A 25163-nucleotide genomic window follows, 5' to 3' on the forward strand; every position below is an offset into this window, starting at 1 on the left:
AAATGAAGGAAAAGAAGTTGAACTAGTTAATATGAAGTGTTCATAAAATGCATGTTTTAGCCATGTTTTCATTTGGGGCAGTGGTCAACCTCAAGCCACTCAGACATGGACTGAGAACTGTCTTCTTAGACCAGTATGAGAGAGTACCAGTGTCACCATGGCTGGTAATAGTTAGAGCTTTCTCAGATGTAGATCTTACGTTCCATCTTCAGAGAAGTTATTAAATTTCTTAACCCTGTGGGAAATGTCACTTAAGTGTTTTTCCAAGCAAGGCAAGCTGTATTCTAGCAGTGATGACTCGTACGAGCAGTTCTTTTATAGACATCTGTTATGGTTATTTTAGCTATAAACAAACTTCCCTCTCGATGTGTTTGGCTTTCCAAAACTCCCTTGTAACACTAAGCGGAATGCATGTTTGCTTCTCAGTTGGCTCTGGACCTTGGCTGACTTTTTACTTTACATACCAATAATGCCAAGCCACGTGCTTCCAATTCATCAGGTCTTCCAGAGGTGTTCTCCATTTGGCTTCATTTGCCCTCTTCTTCTTTCTCTGATGTGGGTACAGGTATCTAACTGGCTTTTGTCATTACATCCACAATTTAGGGATTTGTTTCAGGGGTGTGTGGTGCTTGGAAACTTTAGCTCAGTTTCTCCAATTTAAATCCTCTGCTTCTCTTGAAGAATAATCGCTTCTGTAGCATAGTGCCTTCTCAGCACAGTGTAAGCATCAGGTAAACATTAACACAGCTTTAATTAGACTAGCTTAAAGGGAACTTTTTTTACTATGGTAATTACTTTAAGAGTACCAAGAATGCTTGTAGTTTCAAAAAGGAAAATAGAGCAGCAAATTTTCAGCATAAATTATAAAACAACATAATATAACAGTTTGTATGGATCTACACATTATGTATGCAGGTGGGATCTGACATCTACTGACATTTTTTTTTGACTAGTTAAGATGTTTGGAGGCCCAATAATTCACTAGAAAAAGAAATAATGTCTTTTCTATGGGATTGATCTTCTAAAGTGTAAGCTCAGCAAACTGCTTCCCAGGATAGTCATGGACAGCTTAACTTCTTGGCATAATCTTATTCTACAAAGTCAAACAAACTAAACTAAAGTAAATTTTACTTAATCAAAGTAAATTTTACTTAATATTTCTTTTTGCTGTTGAGAGATAATAAAGAGGTCAGTGATCTCTTCAGCTGAAAAGTTCTTACTACATTTTGCAGAAGTTTTATGTCCTTCTGCTAGGAGACTTGGTGTTGAACTGTAAAGGATACTACTGTTAGTAAGGATATGCTAAGGATACTACTGTTAGTAAATCACTGGATTATTATTATGATTTCATTATTATTAAATGTGGTTTACAGTAACAATTAGATAGTAATATGAGAAAGAACACGTTATAATATCATAGGAGTGTGTCCATTCAAATAATGTACCTAGGCATTAAACCAGAAAATGTTTGGTTATTATCCTCAAATATTACGTGTGCTTATGTCTCTCATCGTAGAACAAATAGAACATTAAGAGTCTGGTTGTGACACTGTTTGTGTGGTATAAAAATATAAATAGGATGTGGTGGTTTGAAAACTGCCCAAAGTTTAAACCTTATTCCCAAATATCTCCTGTTCCTCTACAAAAATGACTAATCATAACATAATTTTGCTTTTTGTTCATGGTGCATTAGTGATGTAGTCGCATGTGCATCAAGCTGAGATGACAAAATAGAATATAATAGTCTAATTTTTCACAAGACCTAAAAGCCTCAGGCCTGTGTTTTGAATGCAACTCCATATTCAGAGTGCTTGTTGCTGCTTTTGATGATGACTCCAAGAACATGATTGCAGCACCCAAAAAAGCAGAAATCTCTGAGCTAGCAAAACTAAAAGTGACAGAGTGAGTGATCTATATTTTGAGGAACTCACTCTTACTTAGGTCTGGAACCATAAGGGTGTATTAATGTTGCCCTGTGCCTAGACAATAATTTATAAAACAAAACCAAGCCCACAAACAAACAAACAACACTAGGAAACACAAGATTCACCCAAAAAAAAGCCATGCCATAAGTCTCTAGCCTGTACGTACTGAACCCGCATTTAACTGTCTGTGAGATATTCATTAGACATATGTGAACATTTCCAAAACTGAGTTTGTGCTTTCAGTAGAACTTTTTCAGAATTAATGTTAAAAATATAAATCCATCTTTAACGCAGTTTTGAAAAAGTTTTCTAAAACCTAATGATTTAATTAGGCTTGTATTTGATAGCTCTAATGAAAAGAAGTGAAAACATAGTACATCACATCTCTCAAGCATGTATTTTCCTTTTCCCTGAAACATTCAAATTATGATCCATACTCCTCAGGCACACATTTTTAAGTACTCCTCAGTCTGTTTGCTATGTAAAAATTTAGCGGCTCAGAAAATGGAGACCATTTAGGCCTACCCACATTAATATTCTCTTTAGAAAACTTTGCTACCATATCACAACAATATCAGTGTTGTTGCTGTCCTTTTCTTTACTTCACCCCTCATTTCCAAAAGAAAACTCGTAACTCTAACAAAAAATAGACCCTGTCGCAGATGGAAATTGTTAATATTTCTATTGTAGATCTGCATACACAGCAAAACCCAGTATTTTCTTATTCATCTTCATTGACATATTTAGAGAAGATTGCAAGTCTGTGTAGAGTGGCCACTATAACATGATCAGAGAGGAAACATAGCTAGACATGAGGACTAGTTACAGGAGAACACCTGCTTAAAAATAGCTTCTTAATTTCTCGGAACATTTAATGTGCAAAGAAAGCGTAAGTGTACTGTTGGTCTAAAATGTTGAAGAATTTTGCTGTAGCTCTTGCAGACCAGACCAGGTGGTAGAAATCTCAGTGAGGAATATGGAGTCCTGCACATGGCTCAGATCTGTCACATCACCCTACAATATACATGATGATATGAAGGCTGAACAGGAAACCGTGTCTGCAGATCCATATGGCCACAATCTGCCAAATATAACGGTTGTTAAAGCTTGTTAAAAAGGTGACTGTTTCAACAGCCTGTTGTTGCCCAGCCCTTCTGTGCAGTGTGAAGTGTAACTAAAGCATACATGTACACCACGGCATTAAAACTATCATCTCCATGGAAGGAATGAGAATAAGTCTTGCGTAGGGTTTTCTCCATATAAAGATCTCTCTCTGGGTATACCTTTGGCATATTCATGAATATCATATGGTTTAAAATCAGTAATTTTACACAGAACACAACTGTAATTCCTAAAGATTGATGGGATACTTAAAACAAAGTGCTAACCTTTTCCTAAGGGGTCTAGGTAACCTGATACCTATTTCATTAACAACATTGAATTGATTTAAATTAATGAATCTATTCACAGTTATTTAATTCTATATATTTTGTGCACAAGACTTGACTGGATGCTCTAGTATAAAACCACAGTGCTTTAAATTGTGAATTCACAGGGCTCAACTTAAACATTGGAAATATATATTCCAGACAGCTGGAATGAAATCTTAACTAGCCATGTTGAAAAATAAGATATCACTGAACACAAAAACAAGGATTGACTATTTAAAATATTGCTGAATTTTGCTTTAGCAACTCAGTTGTGGACTTTCATAAAATATTCAGTTAGAACTGCCACTACAAACACTTAGAGCAAACCCTCAAGTCTTAACCTACTGCAAATGGTCATTTGAAATATGACTATCTTTTTCAAAGAACTGATGAAACAGAGTTAATTTTTAGAAATTATAGAGAAGGAAAGAAGGAATTTTCTGTATCATTAGTTTATCATTATACATGCAGTGTTTGACTTCTTTCTTCTACCCATCATCCTTCTCAGCTCTGTTTTGGAAACACTGTTACTGGTGGACTTCTGCCCAGAACCTTTCATATTAGCCTATACCAAGTGAAAAAAAGTTCTGGATATGTTCACTGCACATCAAATTATACTCTGATCCTTTTCATTCCTTTTGAAAATGATTGTTTTCTGAACCTATTGCAGCACGCTTTTGTACTGCGTACAGCTAGTCAGGTTTTGCCTGGAGTTCTCCTTTGGGCTAACTCATGTCACGCTGCAGTGGAGATCTGATCTCATGGAAATGTAAAGAGCATCAATGAACTCTGTCATTACCTAGCTATCTCAAATGGTGGGACATAGGACCCATGACTTCCAGTTTTAGGTTCACAAAGCTATTAACTGGAGAAGGAAGCTGCAGGAATCCAATATGTGGGCTGTTAATTTAATACAAACAGAATGAACAATTGATGAGACGCCACTTAACAGAAAATTATTTTGGAGATTTATGTAACAAACAGAGGAATTACACAAAAAAATCTCTGGTCTGTAAACAGACATGAAAACTGATCCAGCATATGTAGAAACATAATTTTACCTCTTGAGTTGAACTCAAATAACTTGAGAATATTTGATTTTCAAATATTTTATTTTATAGTTCTCCAAAGTGGGAAAGTGGTATCAATTTTTTTTTATCTTGTAAAGAGTGAAATGGAAAAAACAAGAAGAGTTCTGCTTTTAAAAAACTGAAGACCGTTGATGCAATGAGAAAAACGGAGAAAGCAATGTTCCAGTGACAAATTGAGTGCATACATGGTGGGATAAGATAGTTCAATGTCCTGCCTCTTGAATATTGCTGGATCTGAGTTGGCAGGTTCTACAATACATGGAGGAAAAAAAGTACTAGTATCTTTCAGCCATTACTAGCCCCAAAAACTAGCCCAAATTGTTTCTTGAATCTGCCTTTCTACTGTGACAGCTATCTGGATAAAAACTTGGTATTACTGTATAGGTTCATGGACGCATGAAAAGGATGTAGTTCCTTTAATAAACTGTTAGAAAAACATACAGAATATCACTAGGATATGATTGCTGTTGTCATCAGAAAGCATTTTTTGTTATTCTTTGTGGAAAGCAAACAATTTAGTACTCAACTTTCTCAGGGAAGAAAGCCTAATATGAGTAATTACTGATTAATCAGTTCAAATACTAAGAAATGACTGAAACAGATATGATCCATGATACACTCACTTATTTATGTAATTTGTACTGGTTTGTATTTTGCAGTCCTATACAACAATTTCCCAGTTTCACTGAATAATCACTGTTTATTCTCTTCACCATTCCAGATCCATCTTTGCAAACCCAACTGGAAATCCCTATTAAATGGGGAAAAAAACAAAACAAAACAAAACAAAAACAACAAACAAATACTCAACTAATCAGCTGCACCAGATTATAGTAGCATGCTTTCAAAATCAGATTGGAGAAGAGGAAGGGAAAACCCTTAACAATTCATGAAGTAGGAAGTAAATCTAAATGACAGAAGGTAAACTTCTCCAGCATTGAGGCAATGAAAGTGGTGTTGATCTATATAGCTACAGATGTGGCTCCAGGGTGCAATCTGTCCAGCTGCTCAATATCAGTGCTGCCACATGGACACTGCAACAGGGAAGATAAATAATAAACCTCTTAGTCAAAGAGATAAATACAATTGACAGCTGCTAATTTTCACACCAAAACCTGCTGGTTCCTTTTGTTAGGGAAAGAGAGTACTTCTGTTAGATACCTGAAGAACACAAATAGAGGAAGAGGAAAGACCTCATTGTTAAATGTCTTAGGTAAGTGAGGAAGGATTTTGGAATTTAATCTTCTAGTTTGCAATTGGTTATGCCAAAGAATACCCTAAAAGCATGGCTGTGCAGGAAATTCAGATTGAAGTTCAAAGTTTAACTCCACAGAAAACAAACTTAAAGAAAGCTGTTTGCCTTGACAGTATGACTTCTGCTTTATGAGGCTGGCAGAACCTCATGTACTCGTTCATCATATTCAGGATACCAAAGGAGACAGGCCATTTGTCTTTCCTCCACGGTTAACCTAGAGAAAGTCAGTACCATGATCTCGGTTACAAACCTGAAGCATGTGAAAGATTCATGTGCAGGCAGTTCATTTCAGTAGATATGTGATTATTAATGAACAGATGAATAATTATGGAAGCCATCGCAGGCTGTCTGTGGGGTGTCTTAAAAACTTATATGGCTGAAATAATTTGGAGATGCATTTCTGGAGACTATAGCTCTATATAGCTTCCCTGCGGAAGCATAGAAATCTTAAATCCAGTTATTAAGACTTGGATTTATTGATGTAAATTTTCTAATCTCAGAAACCAATTACTAAATTATTTTGCCATTTTTCCCTTTGTACCTCTTATTGAAGAAAGGAAAAAGAAAGCTTACATATTTTTAAGGAATTTATTGTGTTTAAAAAACTTTGTTTCCTATGATCCAGAGCAAATCACTGAAAGTCTTGCTTTGCTAGTTAATAGGAAATCACATTTGTTGGATTACTGAGGTTCATCTAAATAATGTTTCTCCCTTAATTTTGTCTTAGAGCAAGAGCTTGAAAAGCTCCCAGTGTAATCTCACCTAGAATGAGTGTGCTTTAAAAATTGAATAATACAATTAAATCCTCTGGCAGGCAGGTGGAAGGATACTTCCTGCAGTACTGTGTTTTCTGATGCCATCCTGTGAGATAATGAATCCATGTCTATGAAAATTGATTAATTAATATTTCATTGAGTCAGCTTCAGTACAATTCATGAACTACCCCTAGAAATTCAATAAGTGAATTCAATGGGATACAGAGCTTAACAAATCTGGAGCACAAAGTTAAAATACTATGAGTTGGTAATTATCAGTGGAACTTACTGTGTGAAGTGAACCTTGGCAAAAGCATTTTATGTATATATTTTATCTTCACAAAAGCATAAACAAAACAGCTGCAAACATGTGTACACATGTGGACCCAGAGAGTGATACTAAAGAAATGTTGAACCGGATAGGGTTCTGATAGGGAAAAAAAAAAAGTCTTAATGGTTTTACTTAATGTTTGAAATTTAAGCTGGAGCTGAATTTGTGTTTTTCAGTGGTAGCTGTCTTTATAATGGGCTCTTGCTGCATAATACTTCAGCCTTGGCAGGTGTACTGCAAAACCCAATGCACACATTGTGACACAAGCTTCACTTTCTATCTCCGTTGTGAAGTCTGTGGGAAAGAAGTTTTGCACAGCAGCATACAATGACGCTTGTTATTTTGCTACATTTTGTTCAGTCAAAGGATGTGGGACAGATGTGAGCATTTAAGCCATCTTGGAAGAATGGATAACCATTGGACATGATACATAGCTGAGGTTTTGGGTCAGAAAAACATGCGTGCCAGTAGTTCAATTCACCATGCAGAGTTGGCATCAAAGGGACTGATTAGGAAAAGAGATTCAAATTATCTTGTCGACTAAGTAATTGGTCTTTGAGTGTTCCTAAAAAGGGACTGATAAATAATTTTATTTTCATTTTGTATCAGTGTCTCCAAGACCATGTCTGACTAACGTATATTGATGTCTTTTAATTAAACCATGCTTGATATGCTTATGTTGCAGTGGTGCATACTGAGTTGCATGCTAGACATTCCAGATAAAGTAATTATGCTATTTGTCACTGTCATGATTAATGTGTGACAGCTGTTATGACAGCTGTGCCACTGTTTTGTCACAACACTATGTTCATCCATAACAAAATTAGGTGTCTCATCCAAAGGTACGCAGTTGGTACTATTTTCCTAAGAAGTAAACAATGAAGAAAACTGAGAAGGAATATTACATGAACTCTGACAAATAAGAGAAATGACATCTCTATTTTTCCTTTAAACGATGCTTGCCTGCATTGGAAATGCAGATAGCTCACCTTTTGCAAACAAGCTGTCATACAGAGCCAATCCACAACTAATCTAAAAAACAAGTTCTTTCTATGTTGAAGGATTGCTTCATAATTTGAATTTACTTTGTCAGGAAAGGCTTTAGATGTTATCTAAATTACCATTGGCTGTAACAGTCATGGAGGGGCGTTGGGAAAGGGAGAAATTGGAAGAAAAATCAAAGGTTGTAAATAACAGGGCTGGGGAGGCACATCATCCTCTCCGTTAGAGCCAATCAAGCAAAGCAAAACAAATAACTTCCTTCAACACATGCACACCTCCAATTGCTTTAAACTAATTGCAGTCCAACTCCAAACTGTACCTTAAAACATCTGATTAAATATTGTTATTAGTGTTACCAGATATTGTTTCTTATGAATCACTGAAACTGGATTGTAACAATTAAAGAAAGTGATGTGAAGAGACAGATGGTTAAAAGAAAGGATTGTTTCACTATCCTGTAAGTTATGCTGACATGCTTATTGTGCATGCTGTTTAAGTACGGAAAAATATACTTTGGCTTCTGTTCTCTATCACAGAGAAACTGTGAAACATGAGTCTTCGAGTAGGAAAGTAACTATATTGCCAAAAATGAAGATTTAGTTTAAAAGTTAGAGTTAGAAAGAACATGTCTACTTAAAAGTAAGAAAGGTTATTTCTTTTTCTGATAAACTCCATTGGAAATTATAAAAATGTTTTAATTGCATCCCATTTTCTCCACAACTGGATTTAGATGAGACATACATGGTGTATTTCTCTGCTTAAAGCTGCTCTCAGATGAAGCAGAGTACTCATGCTGCTAATTGTATTTTATCCCACTAGTAGACATTTTATGTGCTGCTACTACACATTTTATGTCAAATGTCACAAGCGCTGTGTAGTGCTTTTTGCGGCTCAGTACTTACATCTCAGCCAAGCGCAGTCTTTGGCATTATCTTCAAAAATACATCTTTGTTCCTATTTGGTGAGAGAAGATGCATTAGGTCATTTCTAATTCAGTTCAAAAGATTATTTAGTACAGAGACAGATTTTCTTTCCAGTGATAATTTCAAGATTATGCAAAGAAACAGGGTTTCTATCTGTTGGAAATAAAGAATGTCATAACTGAATTTTGTGACATGGGTGTATATATTTATGTGTTGAGTGAATGGCTTAATATGATTGGATAAATCTAAGATAGATGGGAAAAATCATTAAGTTAAAATCTCTGAATTTTAAATACTTTTCCACTTCTTCTTGGAAATGCATGTAATATTGTAAAGTAATGTTAGTGCCACTGGTCATAAACATAGTAATGCATGAGAGATACATACATAAAAAAATGTTCTTACAAAATTAAAACACAATCCAGGTCATATACTTTGTGTTCTGTTATTTTTAAAAGGCTGTATATAAACTCATATAACAAATGAGAGTCATTGCAGTATTTGTATAGAAAGTGATAAATAACAGGTGTGTTCAATCTTCATATGAAAATGTAGATCTATTTTATAGTTATAGTTCTTATTACTGGAAAGGTGATCTTAACTCTCCTCCACAAATTCGTTCAAAACTATTGCTTGTTCAAACTATGATGTTTACATGCAGGAATTGCTATAGAGATGTGCACTAGCACATATATGGGAACAACGAATATGAATCTTTATTGCAGGCTGTTGCAGAGCTTTCTATGCATATGAAGGAACTTTGAAGCCTTCCCTGTTAATTGCTGCTTACAGTCAACCTACCAGTGTGATCCTATCATAAAGGCAGAAGGATAGATACAGGCATATGTGGTTCAAGGAGGTAACGTATTTGCATAAAATGAGTCAACAAGTGAAGAACAGAACCCGTTTTTTCTACTGACAATTGTCAGTAACATTTTTCATTTATATTTAAACAATGTTGTCACAAGTGTGTGCTACAACAAGTTTGGAGATCCAGCTTTCTGCTGGCATTTGTGACTGAACCGTGTCAAATGTTTGAATGTACTGAATCATATTGTTGTTATTATTATGTGTGCGGACTGAATATAATGCCTTACTTACCCTTAGGGTGAAATGGAACAGAAGGTGCAGCATTGGCAGACAGAACTCTCAGAGCACCCAGCCTGACAGTGTCAGGATTGCTGTCTGGGTCTAGCAAAGCGGAAACAGATTTTACTGCAGTAGGACCAATGTATTGATTCCTACGAGCATTGGCAGGACTCCTGAATGTGGTGTCATTACTTTCTAACTTACACTGTTGTCTGCATTTGGTGTATATTGTGTACCCCAAAAAGGAAATGAAAAGGTCCCATTTCCTGAGAGAAGCCAAACTCTGTCTATCTTCCCTTCATTTTTGTCATCTTAGGGGCAGCACAGAACAAGGGCAACTAAACATCTTAAAGTGAGTTGATTTTCTGAAGGATGGAATGCAGCCAAAGCACTCACTCACTCTTTTGGGAGAAGAAAACAGAAAACAAGTCTGCATGTGCTATGCTTGGGAACACAGAGGCAATTTTTGAAGATTATTTTAACAGTTTACTTTTAGCTGAGGTGTACAACAAGGCAAAAGTGATCCAAGTTATCTTCTTGCGTGCTTGAAATTTTAATCTAATCCATAGAATAGAACAGAGAAAATTTAAAAACTACAAGCATGTGATGAGAATTAAGAGATCCCTCTGTGTAATCAGTACTAAATGAAATAAACTATTCATTACAAAAGTAAAATATTTTACTAGTTCAGAATATTTATCAGTAAATCTGAGGTTTGATAATCAAATGACAACAGACTAAAAATGAGGGGCACATTGAAAATAATTTAATCTGATTTTGAAGATATTTTTGAAAGCAATGATGCTTTTAACCCCATTTGGGATTAACTTTTTAGGAGCGAGAGAGTAGAACTTGAATGCATTTAATAGGAGGATACAGTGAACAGGCTATATTTAACTAGTGACATGTTAAGGCTAGGAAGGGAGTGTGAAGGGTGGTGAAATTTAGATGGGAAACAGCTTCTGTACATCTCTGTTTAGCAACTTAGAGTGCAATAAAGGAAACAAACAAAAATAAATCAGAAAAAATAGGCAAATATAATTTTGATACTAATAGACTGATAATTTAATAGACTACAGATTTAGATACTTTAATAGAATACAAATGGACATCAAAATAGAATTAATTTTCCCCTACTTCTCCTTGCTTCAGTTTGCAGGCAGTCTTAGACAGCAGGAAGCATGTAGTACCTGTGTGTTGTTCAGACAAACTTAGAAAAACATACATAAACCAATCTAGAAAGACTGTTTCTGAGGAGAAAAAGTAGAACAGCATCTATGTATTCATCAGTTCAGGGATTAAAATGGATTTTAACAAGCCAACACCATCTCTGATTATTGGATAAAGATTACTAGCCTTTCTCAAATAATATAGGTTACTCTGATTTCTGCAAGTAGTTTGTAACTGGTAAATCCACTTTACCATCTGTCTAAACAGATAAATAAAATAATAGGATCTAGTTATTTATTCTGTAGAGCAGAAAACTATATATGACAGAAAAACCACAATTCAATAGAACAAAAATTCTTGCATATTTTCAGGCTATATCAAAGTCAGTAATAAAATATTTTATTAGAAAAAATAAGTATTAGGCTAAGTATCACTTTTATGAGTTCTGAGAGCATAGGCTTACATCTCAAAATGCGTGCCCTTCATGTTGCAGAATATTAGCACCTTGGGTTAGCTGACAGGGAAAATGAGGCCATGAGTGGCTGGCACTTACTCTGTGTACAAATGCAGAGGAGACCAAAGAGCTGTAGAAGTAGGCACCACATACTGTTTCCCTGAGATAGGAAATAGCAGCAGTGAAGGGAGGCCCTTAGCAAGCAAGTCACAGCGCACTGATCATGCAGAGCATGAAAAGCATCCTCATGGCTGGCATTGTTAATGAGGAAATTGCTTGTCTTTGCTGTTCCCTGACCTTGACTTCTTTGAAACCTTGCTGTTTGGAAGTCCTGAAGATTTGAAATACTGTTTGTTAAGATCAGAAAAAGGGGTGGGTGGGGCTGGGGTAGGGATGTGTTGTTTGCTGTCTTGTTTTGCTCTTAATAGATACAGTTTTCCCTTAAACTTAAACCAGACTTGGGTTAGTTTTATCGATCATGATGAAGTCTGAGGATTCCAGTACAGAGTGACCTTTCACATAATCATATTGACTGCTTGTTCATGATCTGGTAATTCAACATGAAGACTCCCTGCTCATGTTGTCCTTGCCTACTCCTACAGGAGACACAAATGATAATTGCTCTCAGCTAGTTCTTTGGTGAAGAGGTATGCCCTGTTATCTTGAGATTTTAACACTAAGAAGCAAAGTCACAGATAATTCCATTGTATATGCCTAATCTGTTCCCAAGGTTGATGAACATGTACTATAAAAAAATATAAACATTTCCAGAGAATCATAGAATATGCTCACTTGGGAGGGACCACAAAGATCATCAAGTCCAACTCCTGGCACTACATAAGATCATCCCAAACAGTCATACTATGTTCCTGAGGACATTGTCCAAATGCTTCTTGAACATCCCCTACCACAATTTCAGGTCTTTTTCTCAGGTCCTGTCACTGGTCACCACAGCAAAGAGACCAGCGCTTCCCACTCTTCCTCCCCTCACAATGAAATTGTAGACTGCAATGGCTTCTGTCCTCAGTCTCCTCTTCTTCAGACTGAACAGATCAAGTGGCCTCAGTCACTCCTCATACAGCTTCCCCTCAAGGCTCTTCACCACCTTTGTTACCCTCCTTTGGATGGTCTCCAACAATTTAATATCTTTCTTATATTGTGGCACTCAAACCAGCCCCCAGCACTCAGGGTGAGGCTGCCCCAGCTCAGAGCACAGCAGGACAATCCCCTCCCTTGCCCAGCTGGTGATGCTGTGCCTGATGCCCCCCAGGACAGGGCTGGCCCTCCTGGATGCCAGGGCACAGTGTTGAAGGCTCTACTAAAATCCAAAGAGATCAACTGACTTCCTTTGATCAGCTGGGTGGGTTACCTTGTCATAAAAGGAAATCAGGTTTGATAAGCAGGATTTTTCTCTCTTGAAGATGTGCTGGCTTGTGACCAATGACTGTGTTGTCTTTCAGATCTTTTTCAATACCTCTCAGAATAATTTTCGCCATTTTCCAGTTTTATGCATTGTGCTAGATATGTCTTAAACACTGTAGATAAACTGTTTAATTTTATTCCTGCTTCTTGTTTCACCTTTCATATATATATATATATATATATTTTCCCCATCTCCAAAACAAAACAAAACTGAAGTCATGCTAATTTTGAATAACATGTTTACATTTTCTCACTTTTGTTAGGAAGGTTGGACACTGATCTTGTGATTATGTATGTGCTAGTCTTTAATTTTGTAGGTAATTATGAAAAATAAGACATACTTGACCTAGAGATAAGGCTCAGTTAATGCACCAGATTTCTAATACCACATCTAGATCTACTTCCATGGCATGATATTATGTTATGTATAATAGCATAATACTCTGAATGATTATTAAAGAAAATGAAGAGTGTGAGTCAGAAAAGCTAATGAATCTATTCATTTTAATTATTTATGTATTATTTTTCACAAACTTCTCAGCAATTCACCAACCTTATCTTAAGGCAGAAGGAGATAAAAGGGATAAAACTACTCTAGACCATAAACTCCTAATGTGTTTTATATGTGTTAAGGACTACAGAAAGTGAATGAACAAACATACAGCCTCTGAAAAGTTCAAAACAACTACATTTATGTCAATATTTAAGTCCCCGTGAGTCTTCTTATGATTCTCAAAATAGTGACCAAAGCTTAAGTACCACTGCTAGTAATTTTGTCCCAAATTCAAAAATCAGCTCTTTATTGTTTTTAATAAATAATTTTCTATAAGATTAATTTTCTATAAAATTAATTTTCTATAAGATTAAATTATGTCATGAGCTGTGAGGTCCCGATGACTGACAATGATGACCATGTGTAACACTGTCATGTGATTGCTTTTTTCTCCACTTCACAGTACCTAAGTACTTTCAGGCCCATTAATCTGGCCGTTTATTTCCTAATCACCACAATGTAATATATCCCTCTGTAAACATTCCCTGGTTTTGTAATTGTAAGCCAAATGTTTTTGATATATTTTCCAATCCCTTTTCCCTCTCCATCAAAACCTTGAAGAATGCTATTTCCTGTGGACTACTCTTTGTGCAACAGGGGTTGTAACACTGTCACACACTTATTGTACTTCTTCTGGTGCTCAGGCTGTGTGGCATCCTCCCAGTCTTCTAGGGTGCTTTGTGAAAGGCTGCCAGACAGAAATTGGTGTCAGTCAAATTTAAGTCAATGTCAGGACTATTATGCAACAGTTGCTTCCAAGTTTTGCTTTAATACCTGGGGTTTGTGTTACTAATATTAAATAAAAATTCTTTGCAATGAATTTTAAATGAAGGAAAACTTCTCACCAGAGAGTTGTTAAAAGCAGGCTAACAGTTGTTCTCTTCCCTCCCTCCCCATTCCTTTTTAGTAGAAGTGCTTTAAATTATATATTAACCAAAAAGGTAAACAGAATAAAATGGACAATTAAATATTAATGGAAGACGTAGTGGAATTGTCCTGTGCAGCACTTAAAATGGCCTGAATGATTGAGCTGTGAATTGCTCTCCCTTAGGTATTGAAAAATTCATCAGCACTATTTAATAAATGTTCGTATTCGTAGCCACTCATGTTTACACTACAGCACTTCCAGGAGAATGCTTACTAAAGAAAACATTTTAATGGAAGGTGAACTTTCCTGTACAGTGAGTCACCTTAAATTATACAGACTGTGTGGTAGAAGAGACAGAGAAATCTCTGAACAGACAAATGAGAAGTACGCATAAGTTAAGGGCATTTTTCTTAAAGAGAACTGCCCATGAATTGTAAAGGGCTTTCTAAATCTGAAACTATTTTGAAGCTTTTGAAAATTCATTTTGTTTGCATTTTAAAAATATTTAACCTTCACTACCCATGTGAAATCATCTTCTATGATGACTTATGCTAAGGACACCGCTATTACTGAAATGTCACCTGGTTGACCTAAAGGAAGGGAAAGAGTGGCAGAACAAAACTTGCATCACAAATCAATCCAGTGTTGAAGTAGTTCCTCTCCAGGTGATACTCTGTAGACTCAATTTGCATATGCAGCATATTAACACTATTAAAATATTAATTAGCAAATTTACTGTGTTAATTAATGAATTCACACCAAAACCATGGAAAACAAACATGAAAACTCTTGAGTGCTTTGTATATTAACTAGTTAGGTTGCAAAAATGTCTGCGCTTTGTAGGAGGATTTTTGCCTGGGTGTATTTCCATGGGCACTGAATCTACCTGGAGGCAGCTGGTCGTAGCCCCAGTCAAATTCTCCCATAGCCGCCCCTGCTCCCTAGATACATGGGGAAGAAAGCTACATGTTTCCTGGAGAGACACAGTGGGTATGCTCTTGGAAACCTTGTGACTGCAGCATGGTTTGCCTTTGTACTCTTCTTCAGGGCATGGGTCTTTGACTTTTTTTATAAGTGTTAGTATGTTCATTAGTATGTTCAAGTCTGCAGCGTAGGGGAATGGTGGAACGGGCCATAGAATGGTGGAACGGGTTCAGAGCTCTAGAGCAGTGTGACCTGTGTCTATCCTCTTATTAATGCAGCAAAAGTCCTTCTGACCTTTGTGACCTTCTAGTTCTGCTTATTACTTCTCCATGCAAAACATATGATATCCATGGCATTTCAGTTTAGTGCACTCTGGCTGATCTAGACAAGCACTAGGGAAATTCTGACCAAAATATTTCACTCCACAGGAAGTTGTCACTAATTGTGCTGTGCAGGTTCACACAGTAACTAAGGAGTTGTCTTGGGAAATGGATAAAGTTTAGAAAGAAGTAGTGGTTTCTCTTATGAGAATTTGGGTACTAAAGTGACATGGTGGCAAGTTTATACTTCTAACAAAAGATGTATATGTCAGCCTAGGTTTGTTGATTATTTTCATAAGAGAGACACTTCATTCAAGATTAGCATGGTTGGAGGCAAGATTTAACTGAGTTGTCATGCCAGGGAAAACTCAAGTAAACTTCAGAAATACTTTCTTTAGCATGTCCTTTTATATGGAAGTTAAGACAAATTCAGGCATTTCAAAATTCAGACTTGGTTTTGGTGAAACATTCTCAGAGGCTAGGAGAGGCTAGCAACACTCATCACAAAACAAGGATAAGCTAATTTTTTATAGTGCTGGAAGGATAAACTTCTCAAAGAGCTGCCTAGTGGAGATGTGTGAGACAAACCAGTTGTAAGATATCCTATCTCAGTCACTGTCATAGGGAGTGATGCACATACCAGCAAAAAAGCAGCAGATGGTTTCAAACATCTTGGGAAACAATTGAAGTTGAAAATGTTTGCAAACTTGAGAAAGTCTTGTTTATTATTTCCAGTTCTCTTAACTGATTCCCTAAAATGAAGAGTGCCTAAAAATGTTATGTGCAGAAGCTTTTGAAATAATCAAGATTATTTTATAGCTGCTCTAAAAAACCCTTCCACAAAACATCCTGTTGAAAAGACATACTAAGTCAATTAATATATTTGTTAAGAATATGTTGTAGGGAAAAAAAAACCCTCAAAGCCAGTTAAGATTTATTTTTCAGTGGTAGCTGACAACAGCACCTGGGAAAGGATTAAAATAAAGTATTTTTCAGGGGATGAAAACCAATCCTTTTACAATTCTTTTGGTGGGTTTGTAGAGATGTTAAAGGGAACTATAGTGGGGTGCAGTATAGAGTTGCAGAAAGCTGAAAGGCAAGTACTGATCTCTTCACTCTTGTGATCAGCAAAAGGACTTGAGGAAATGGCGTGTGGCTGAGTTGGGTTAGATTAAATACCAGAAAAAAGTTTTTAACCTTCATGGTGGTTGAGTTCTGGAACAGGCTCCCCAGGGAAGTGATCACAGCACTAGCCTGACAGAGCTGAAGAAGCACCTGGACAATGCTCCCAGGCACTGTGCAGGACTGGGAGTTGGACTCGATGGTCCTGTTGGGTCTGTTGCAAATTCTGTGGTTCTGTGATTCTATGACTACATAGTTTCACATCATGTACTGTGAGTTCACATGTAATGCAGCGTGGTCAATACCTTGGGGAATGAGGGAGAGGGGCAAAAGGTCTAAACCAAAAAATTTTTACACAAAGATCCTTGTTAAAGACTTTTAGTATTTTTTGTTTTCTTTGTGGGTGTACCAGAAAAAAACGACGTCTGGTTCCAGAAGTAGAGCAAATAATGACATTGTTACATATGTTTTGCAGCTAACAACAAAGATACAGACTTTCACTGACTTTTTTTTGGTGAGGCTGGGAAGGGTTCTTCCTGTTTTATTTGGACAAAATCTAAATTAAAAGTTTGATATGCATCCTGCCTTTTTTAACCCACTTGTTACAAAGGAAGATATCTTCTACTATCTCTATCAGGCTGAAATGTGGAAAGTTTGGGTTTGGGGTTTTTTTGTGAAAGAAGGGTGGAAGGAACTGATACCAGCCCTTGACAACAAGGATATAACTCAGAAAGATTTAATGGAAAGGGGTTTTAATGGCAGTTGTTATCCTGTAAGAAAGAATTTGCTTGATTATTTGATTGGTCACCTGGGAAACTTAAAACTGTAGGTAGATGGATGCTGGCAGGAATTTTCCAGCCTTGTTTATGGTGAAAGACTGGTTAGTTTACTAAATCTTCTTGCCTTTCTTCTTTTCAGGAGCAGGCAACTTGGTTCAGCAGTTTTTGTGAGAGGATCTTAGAAATTTCAATTTCACGAATGAAAATTTGAAAGTTTTGTCTCATGGAAAAAGGCATTATTATTGTCTCAGTAAAGCAAGTTTTTCCCAAGGAAATATTTGGTTTGCTCACGCTTTTCACACTTTAGGGATTATTTGGTCAGTTCTACTTTTTGATCCACATGCTGCAGAAGAAAACAGTCTCTACCCCCTTTATATTTCATTAGCCCCTCTCAGAGGCACTACCTACGCTAAATCATACACAGATTTTGAATATGTGAGCTACTGCAGGAAACACTGCATTTTAAATCAAGCTGCTTCAATTTTTATTGATGAAACAACAAAGTACTTTTGCTGTCAGTTAAAATGTGTGTGGTATCTGAGAAATGTATTGACTTTAAAAATAGGAAGCACTCAAAGAGCCTAATGATGTTTGGCTGCCTGTCTTATTCTAAACACTATTAAACCATGGATCCTTCTCAAGGCTGCTAGTTGTACTTAATTCAGTTCAAGCTCTAGTAAAGAAAAGCCCATTTGGCTTTGTGCAAGATTTTTCTCTCTAACTGTATCCTGATCCTCTTCCCACTTCTCAGTCCTTCATTTATTGAATGTCAGGCTTCATCTTGCCTCCCTTTACATATCCGTTTTGGAAACTGAAGGACTTTTCTCTGGAGAAGAGGTAACAGGGAAAAATGTAGTTTGTGTCTCTCAGTCATGTTGTGGTATTCTGCTGAAACTTCTCTTTTCCTGGATCTTTTCATTCCTCACCTTCTTTCCTGTGCATTATTAACATTGTCCCTAAATTATTTACTGTAGCTTATAAAATGTCATTAGTGAGAGTCATTTCACTGCTGAAGAGAACTAAAAACTAGCTTGCAGAGGATTGAAGGAGAGTGAGAGGAGAAAAAACAATGCGGCTAAAGAAATGTCACTGTTGAAAGGGAGTAGATGGTAGAAGATTGAGACAGAGGAGAGACTATTGGGAAAAAGGACTGGAGAATGGACAACAGTGCTGAAAAGAGGATGAGGATTAAAGAGGGAACTTGTAGTGACATTAGAGAGGAAAAATAAAGGCATTGTACTAGTTCAAAAACAGGAACACTGATGTAAAAGGCAATTACAATACATCCCATGAGTTGATGATATTGACTGAGGCAGAAGTTGGATTTGTTAAGAAAAATCATTAAAGTGATCTGAGAAAGACAGAGCTAATGCAAATTAATAGTGTGCTTTTAGTTGGAATATGTAGAAAAATAGATCTTGGAAGAATGTTGATAGAATTTAAAAGTACTCATAGGTGACTTGCAGAGGGAGAAGGAATGAAAATATCTGCCAAAGCAAATTTTTGGAAAATAATAACTGAGGGAAAATTTGCCAGAAGAAAGATAAACAACAGACTGTTAAAACTTCAGTGAGCCTTTAAACACAGTCTTGACACTTCAGACAGAAGCTATAGGACATCAAAATATACATTTATGAAGGAGAGAAGTAGAAATTATAGGAGACAATGGAACAGATAATAACCTTTAAATTATAGATGTAAAAACTGAATGAAATTGGAGGAATATAAATGACTTTTTGTCACTTTTTGGTGATAAAATGTATTTCAAAAATATGGAAATGTCTGAATGTCTTAGGGTGACCAAGTTATATAACAGATCTGTATAACAATATTTGTATCCCCAGTCATCTGTTCTGTTAATGCTGGATATTAAGTTTTGCACCTTTAAGACTCTTTCCAAGAGCGAGGCGGGGGAGAGAAGAAGTGTGGAGTTCATTTTCAGAAACTGCACTTGCTCCCCCTCATCCTTGTCCTGGACGGCCTTGTCTGCAGCATGAACAGATGGTAGGACAGGGCTCTCCTTCGCTTTTAGTTAGTTTTTAGCTAGCTGAGGCAGAGAAGTTCCCTGAACTGTGGGTTTTCTTTTTCTTGGAACTATTCAAATGTGCTCTGGACTGAACACCCAGAAAAACATTGGGAACTTGCACCGTGGCCCACCGTGGCCTGTGACACAACATTTTCCAGTGCCAGTGGGACTGATAAGAGACTCAGCAAACTGAGCTACACCCCACTACAAGGACTTCCTGAATTTGCCATCTCTCCAGAACAGCAAGAGGTTTTATCATGTAATATTATTCATTTTTTATGCTTGTGAATACTTTGCTTATTAAAGAAACAGTTTCTTCCACTTTTTCCAAGGAAATCTTTTCCTGAAAGAAATCCTTTCCTCCCCCAGTTGGGGGAGGAGCTATTTGAATTTGCTTTCTGGAGGGCCCCCATTTGGAGGCTTTCTCCCAAATTTACCCTAAACTAGGACACTGAAATATTAGGAACCTTTTTTCCCCCCCCTCTAGTAATGTTTTTTCCACTAGGATTTGAAGCCACCCTTATCGTCATTCTCCTTTAGCATTATTTTGTGCCTCAGAGGTATCTTCTACACCTTTAGCTAAAAAACCAATTTGACATATTCTTAATTTTGGACTTTTTAACATTGGGCCATGTTTTAGAGGCAATGTAGATATTTAGCATCTTTTCCAGGTATTATCAGGCAGCAACTCTAAAGAAGCTATTGGATTGTCAGGCTAAGACATGAAAAGGTACATTTTCCAAGTTGCATACAATTACAAAATGTGTAAATCCATTTATTCACTAATAGGGTTTATCCTTAGCTCCCTGTGCACAGCTTTGCAAATTTACTTACAAATGACCATACGGTAGAATTCAGGCTACTCCTGAGGGATAACTGTCTTTTTTTTTTTTTTTTTTTTCCTCAGTAGGTAATTAATACTTAGATAAGTAACACATTTAGGTTGCAAGTACCTATTCATGTCAAAATCTGGCATACTTTAAAGTGACACATTCACTGAATCTTTGTTAAACTGCAGTAGTCTGATCCTTTTTGCCCTCCTCTGGCAGGTTTACCATGGAACTTAATACTGTACTTTTATGGGATTATGCCTCAGAACTGGAGATTGAGGGACTGCACATGAATGCTTCATAGGGAATGACAAATTAAAGGATGAGAATACAAGTGTGTGATTCTTGTGATTAAAACAGATTGCACTTAATAGATAATTTTAGATCTGTATTTTGAAATATTACATAAAAACAAAATATGGGAATATCTGCATGTCTGCTTGAGAAGATTTAGTGGGAACTACTGGTTGTTTTGAAAATGTTGTGGGCACTGTTTTAAAACAATTACTATAGTTCAGACCTTCCTGCAAACACTTAACACATCATGTTTCACTCCCCTTTAATATTACACATTTAGGCAAATATATATGTTTGAAAGTGTGTTTGTAAACACTTAAAAGGAGAGTGCTAAAAGGTTCCACATTACACTGTTCAGAACAGCATCCAGAAAACAAAACAGTGAATGTTTAGAGTGTAAATTGGAGGAGTATCCTTGCAGGCAAGATTTGAACAAATGGCCCGTCATTGTAGCAATATTCTGCTATCCCATTAGGTGGGCAGACAAGCAGACCAAAAACTGAGCCATTTGCCAATAGGGAGTTATAGTTTGTTTGCTATGACAGATAACATTTTAGTTTCATGACAGGAATAAGTTCCTGCAAATGTTTCAAGGTAAATATTTTCTATTTTGTGTATCGTTTGGTGGCAAGACAAACAAAACAAAACAAAACAAAAAAAAGTAAAAAATAAATTAAATTGTCTTCTTTTCATCTGATTAAAAATTATAGCATTATCTGAGTATTTCTGGAGAGCTCTCCATTTTACCATCTTCCAGAAATGTTCCTTCAGAAACTCTATCTTTTAAGCTTCATATGAAATTAAATTATAAAGCTTAGAGATTTAACAGAACAGAGCTGCTGCTTGCATGTGTAAAAACTCAGGAAACATGCCTCGACACAAAAGCCAGCCTAATATCATATTATCATTGCAGATATCTCCACAAAACTATATATTTCAGAAGCTTTGTGGCAGAAGGCATTTGATAAGTGATACATAATCAATGAACTGAGGATAATGAATTTAGTGTTGGTCAGTGTTCTTACATTCCTGAAAGTCATGAGAGGGCTTTTTTACTGTTTATTTGAAATAATGGAGAGGTTGGTAGCTTTGTCTGTGAAACCATGGGTTTAGAGCACAAAAGACTCTTCAAGATGATTTGTGGTAAAAAATACATGGAACAGTCTCCAGGAATTATCTCTAATGTGTTGAAAGGCTGAAATTTTGGTCTTGATAATGGATATATAATAGTAAGGAATTAATAACATTGTGAATTTTAAAAAGTATTGGTTTTGTTAGGTATGTGGTAACTTAGAAAAAGTGAAACCTGTTTTCATGCTTCAGGAAACATTAAACGTTTTGATGTGAAATTCATAAAGGCTTATCAAAAAAACAGATTAATCTAAAGCATCTTGTACGTTTCTAGTTTCTTAAAATTTTTTAGTAGAACTATTAATTACCTATGGTTTTATTTTACCTCTAACTTTGAAAGTTGTAGCTTCAAACTTTTGCTGCTGCACACTTTCATTTTTTCTTTTTTTATCTTATCTACTTGTCATTCAGTACTTGGGAATGTGAACATGGAGATAGAATGAAGTAAAGGGTTTCTTTAAATACTCTTTAAATTCTTCAAATACTCTTCAGATACTCTTTATAATACTCAGGGAAATAGCTAATAAAACTCTTGCTGGCTTCAGTAAGGGAGAGATACTACAAACCCCAGCAATCTGTATGCCATGCACACATGGACTTTGAAGTAGAATATGGATTATAGATTGAAAAGTAAACAGAGGTCTGTCATAAGAAGAGGCAGACAACTATAGACTTAAGAACAAAATACAACCAGTGTTTAAAAGTTTTGAGAGACAAGGAGATGTGTTGTCCTGGAATTCTAGCGGAAAATAAATCACTTTTCACTATGATTGATATAAATATGATAAAGAACATACGGACACATGGTAACTTAAGACTCTCTGTTCTAATAGCAAAAAGTAAGCATTTCTGGTTTTAAGGAAATCATTCTAATCTACTAAATGAGGTACATTGGTATCTGCTTACTTGTGAGCAGGGAACAACCATGAGCCTAATGGATGTACTACAATTATGGATGTACTCTGCATGGTACATTTGGTATGTACCAAATCTCTTCACTGTTTTCCATTGTAAATGAAATAATATTTATCATAGCTGATCAGAGTTATGAAAAATTCTTTGGATGTTGAGACAAAAGGGTGTAAAATACATGAAATATAATGCCTTTCTTTTCTTTCTGTAGTTTTTCAGTAATACAGTGAACATAGCATTTTTAAATTGTCACAGGCAGAAAATTGACATTTTGTAATGGTGACACATCTTGCTAAGAATGATGAGTTTTCCAGTGCAGCTGAATCACTGAACTTTATAATTTGCCAAAAAATTTTGCAAATTAGTGATTTCTGCTGTAAACCACTATTTTTCCCCTCTAGGGAAACCTTTGAAGCATTTGCTAGTGGCCTCCAGGGAGGTAAATATTCATGTGATGCTTCCTCTGTTCCCACGTGCTACACCAAAAGATACCTATAAATACACAAGATATGTTTCAAAGTTAACTTTTGCATATTATCAAAGTCTGCATTGCTGGAGTTTTTTATAAGCAGAGGAAGAGGAAATGGCATTTCTTACTTTCAGCATAAAGACAGCTGGATCCATAATAGAAGTATCTTTCAAAAATGAACCTGTTCTTTTGCTTCAGAATGTTAAGGATCATTTTTTTAAAAGCTGTTTTATCAATAAAAAGTACAGTTTTTTCTGTGATGACAGAATGGGTCAGGCTGGAAGGGACAGTAGGGGCATCAGCTGGTCCAAACTCCTTCCTCCACCAAGTTCATTCTAGTGCCCAGGATGACATCCAGAGACTTCCTAAATATCTCTAATAAAGGACAACCTATCTGGGCAATCTATCCCAATGTGTGGTCACAGGCATGTTAAGGAAGTTCTTCCTCACATTCATGTGCATCTTTCTATTCGTCTGCATCAGTTCCTATTCTTTGTCTCTTGTCCTATTGCTCAGCACCACCAAGCAGAGCCTGGATCCATCCTCGACACCCTCCCTTCAGATACTCACAGACATGTGATGAGGTCCCTTGTCTCTCAGCCAACTCTTCTCAAAGCTAACAGTTAAACAGCTCCCTCAGCCTTTTCTCATGAGAGATGTTCCAGTCCCACGACCATCGTTGTAACTCTCTGCTGCACCCACTCCAGGAGCCCCACCTCTCTCCTCTCCTGAGGAGCCAGAACTGGACACAGCACTCCAGATGTGCCTCCCCAGGGCACAGTAGAAGGACAGGATCACTCCACTCACCCTGCTGACAATGCTGTTCCCAATGCACCCCGGACACTGTTGGCCTTCTTGGCCACCAGGGCACATTGCTGGCTCATGGACAGCTTGTTGTCCACCAGGACCCCCATGTCCTTCTCCTCAGAGCTGCTTTCCAGCAGATCAGCCTCTGCCTGTGCTGGTGCTTGGGGTTATTCCTTCCCAGTGCAGGACCCTGCTTTTGCTTTTGTTGAATTTCAGACAGTTCTTCTCTGCCCATCTCTCTATCCTGTCAAGGCCCTTCTAAAGGACTGCACAGCACTCTAGGCATTGATGCTTGGTAAAAGTATTACATGAGGGGTTTCATCCTGAATAATAGTCCTAAAAATACACAAAAAACCAATAACCTACTTCGTTACATTGTAAGTGTTCTGCCAGTGCATTGTCCTAATTGTTCAGGTGTCATGTATTGTTCAAGTGTCATGCATTTAAGTGATTTGTCTTTTCTTTCATGCCATCATTCTAATTTTAAAAGTTAAACTAATTCAATAGTTTCAGAAAATTATTGAAGTTTCATTGGATGGAAATGGTGGCATCACCAATCAAGCTCACTCTGTCATATAGTGAGGTGAAATATATCTTGGTGCTATATTAACAGCTTACTATTTACAATGAATTTTAATAACAGGATTAATTTACCTCAACAAAAAAGATAAACTTGAATGCTAATAAAAGGTGGGCTAAGATGTCATCTGAATACACTACTAACACTTTCATACAAAACCAAAATTGTTTATTGGATGAAGGATGCACTGTTCAAATAGACTATGATCTGTCTACTTGCAGTCATCATAATCCTTGCAGGAAGAGATTTATTATGCTGGCTTTTATTACGCATTCATTTTTCAGAGGAATAAATTACATGTTCCTTTCGCTGTGTTAATATTGAAGGAGACCATAGATACTGTTGTACATTCCCTTGGAAACACATTTTATACAGTGCCGATTAAGCAGGAGGTGGGAATATTGGCCAGAGGATTCCAGTATCTCAGCTAAAGGTCAATATGGCTACCAACCAGCAAGAAATTACTCAGTAATGTCTTGTGTAGTCAGCACTGGGTTCAAGCCCAGCTTCTACTAACGGAGTTGAACATACAGGCTTCTCAATCAGAGCAGGTGCTACCAAAGGAGCCATCCTTGTATTGAGAAGGCAGCTTAAAATAAATATAAATCATAAACATGACCTCCCCTGACCAAGCTAGTTTTTGTATTTTTTCATCTTTAACAGTCTTAATGTTTTAACACAGAACCTAGTAAAATTTC

The sequence above is a fragment of the Onychostruthus taczanowskii genome, unplaced genomic scaffold (genome assembly GCF_017590055.1).
Source record: "Onychostruthus taczanowskii isolate IOZ18803 unplaced genomic scaffold, ASM1759005v1 scaffold134, whole genome shotgun sequence".
Taxonomy (NCBI): domain Eukaryota; kingdom Metazoa; phylum Chordata; class Aves; order Passeriformes; family Passeridae; genus Onychostruthus; species Onychostruthus taczanowskii.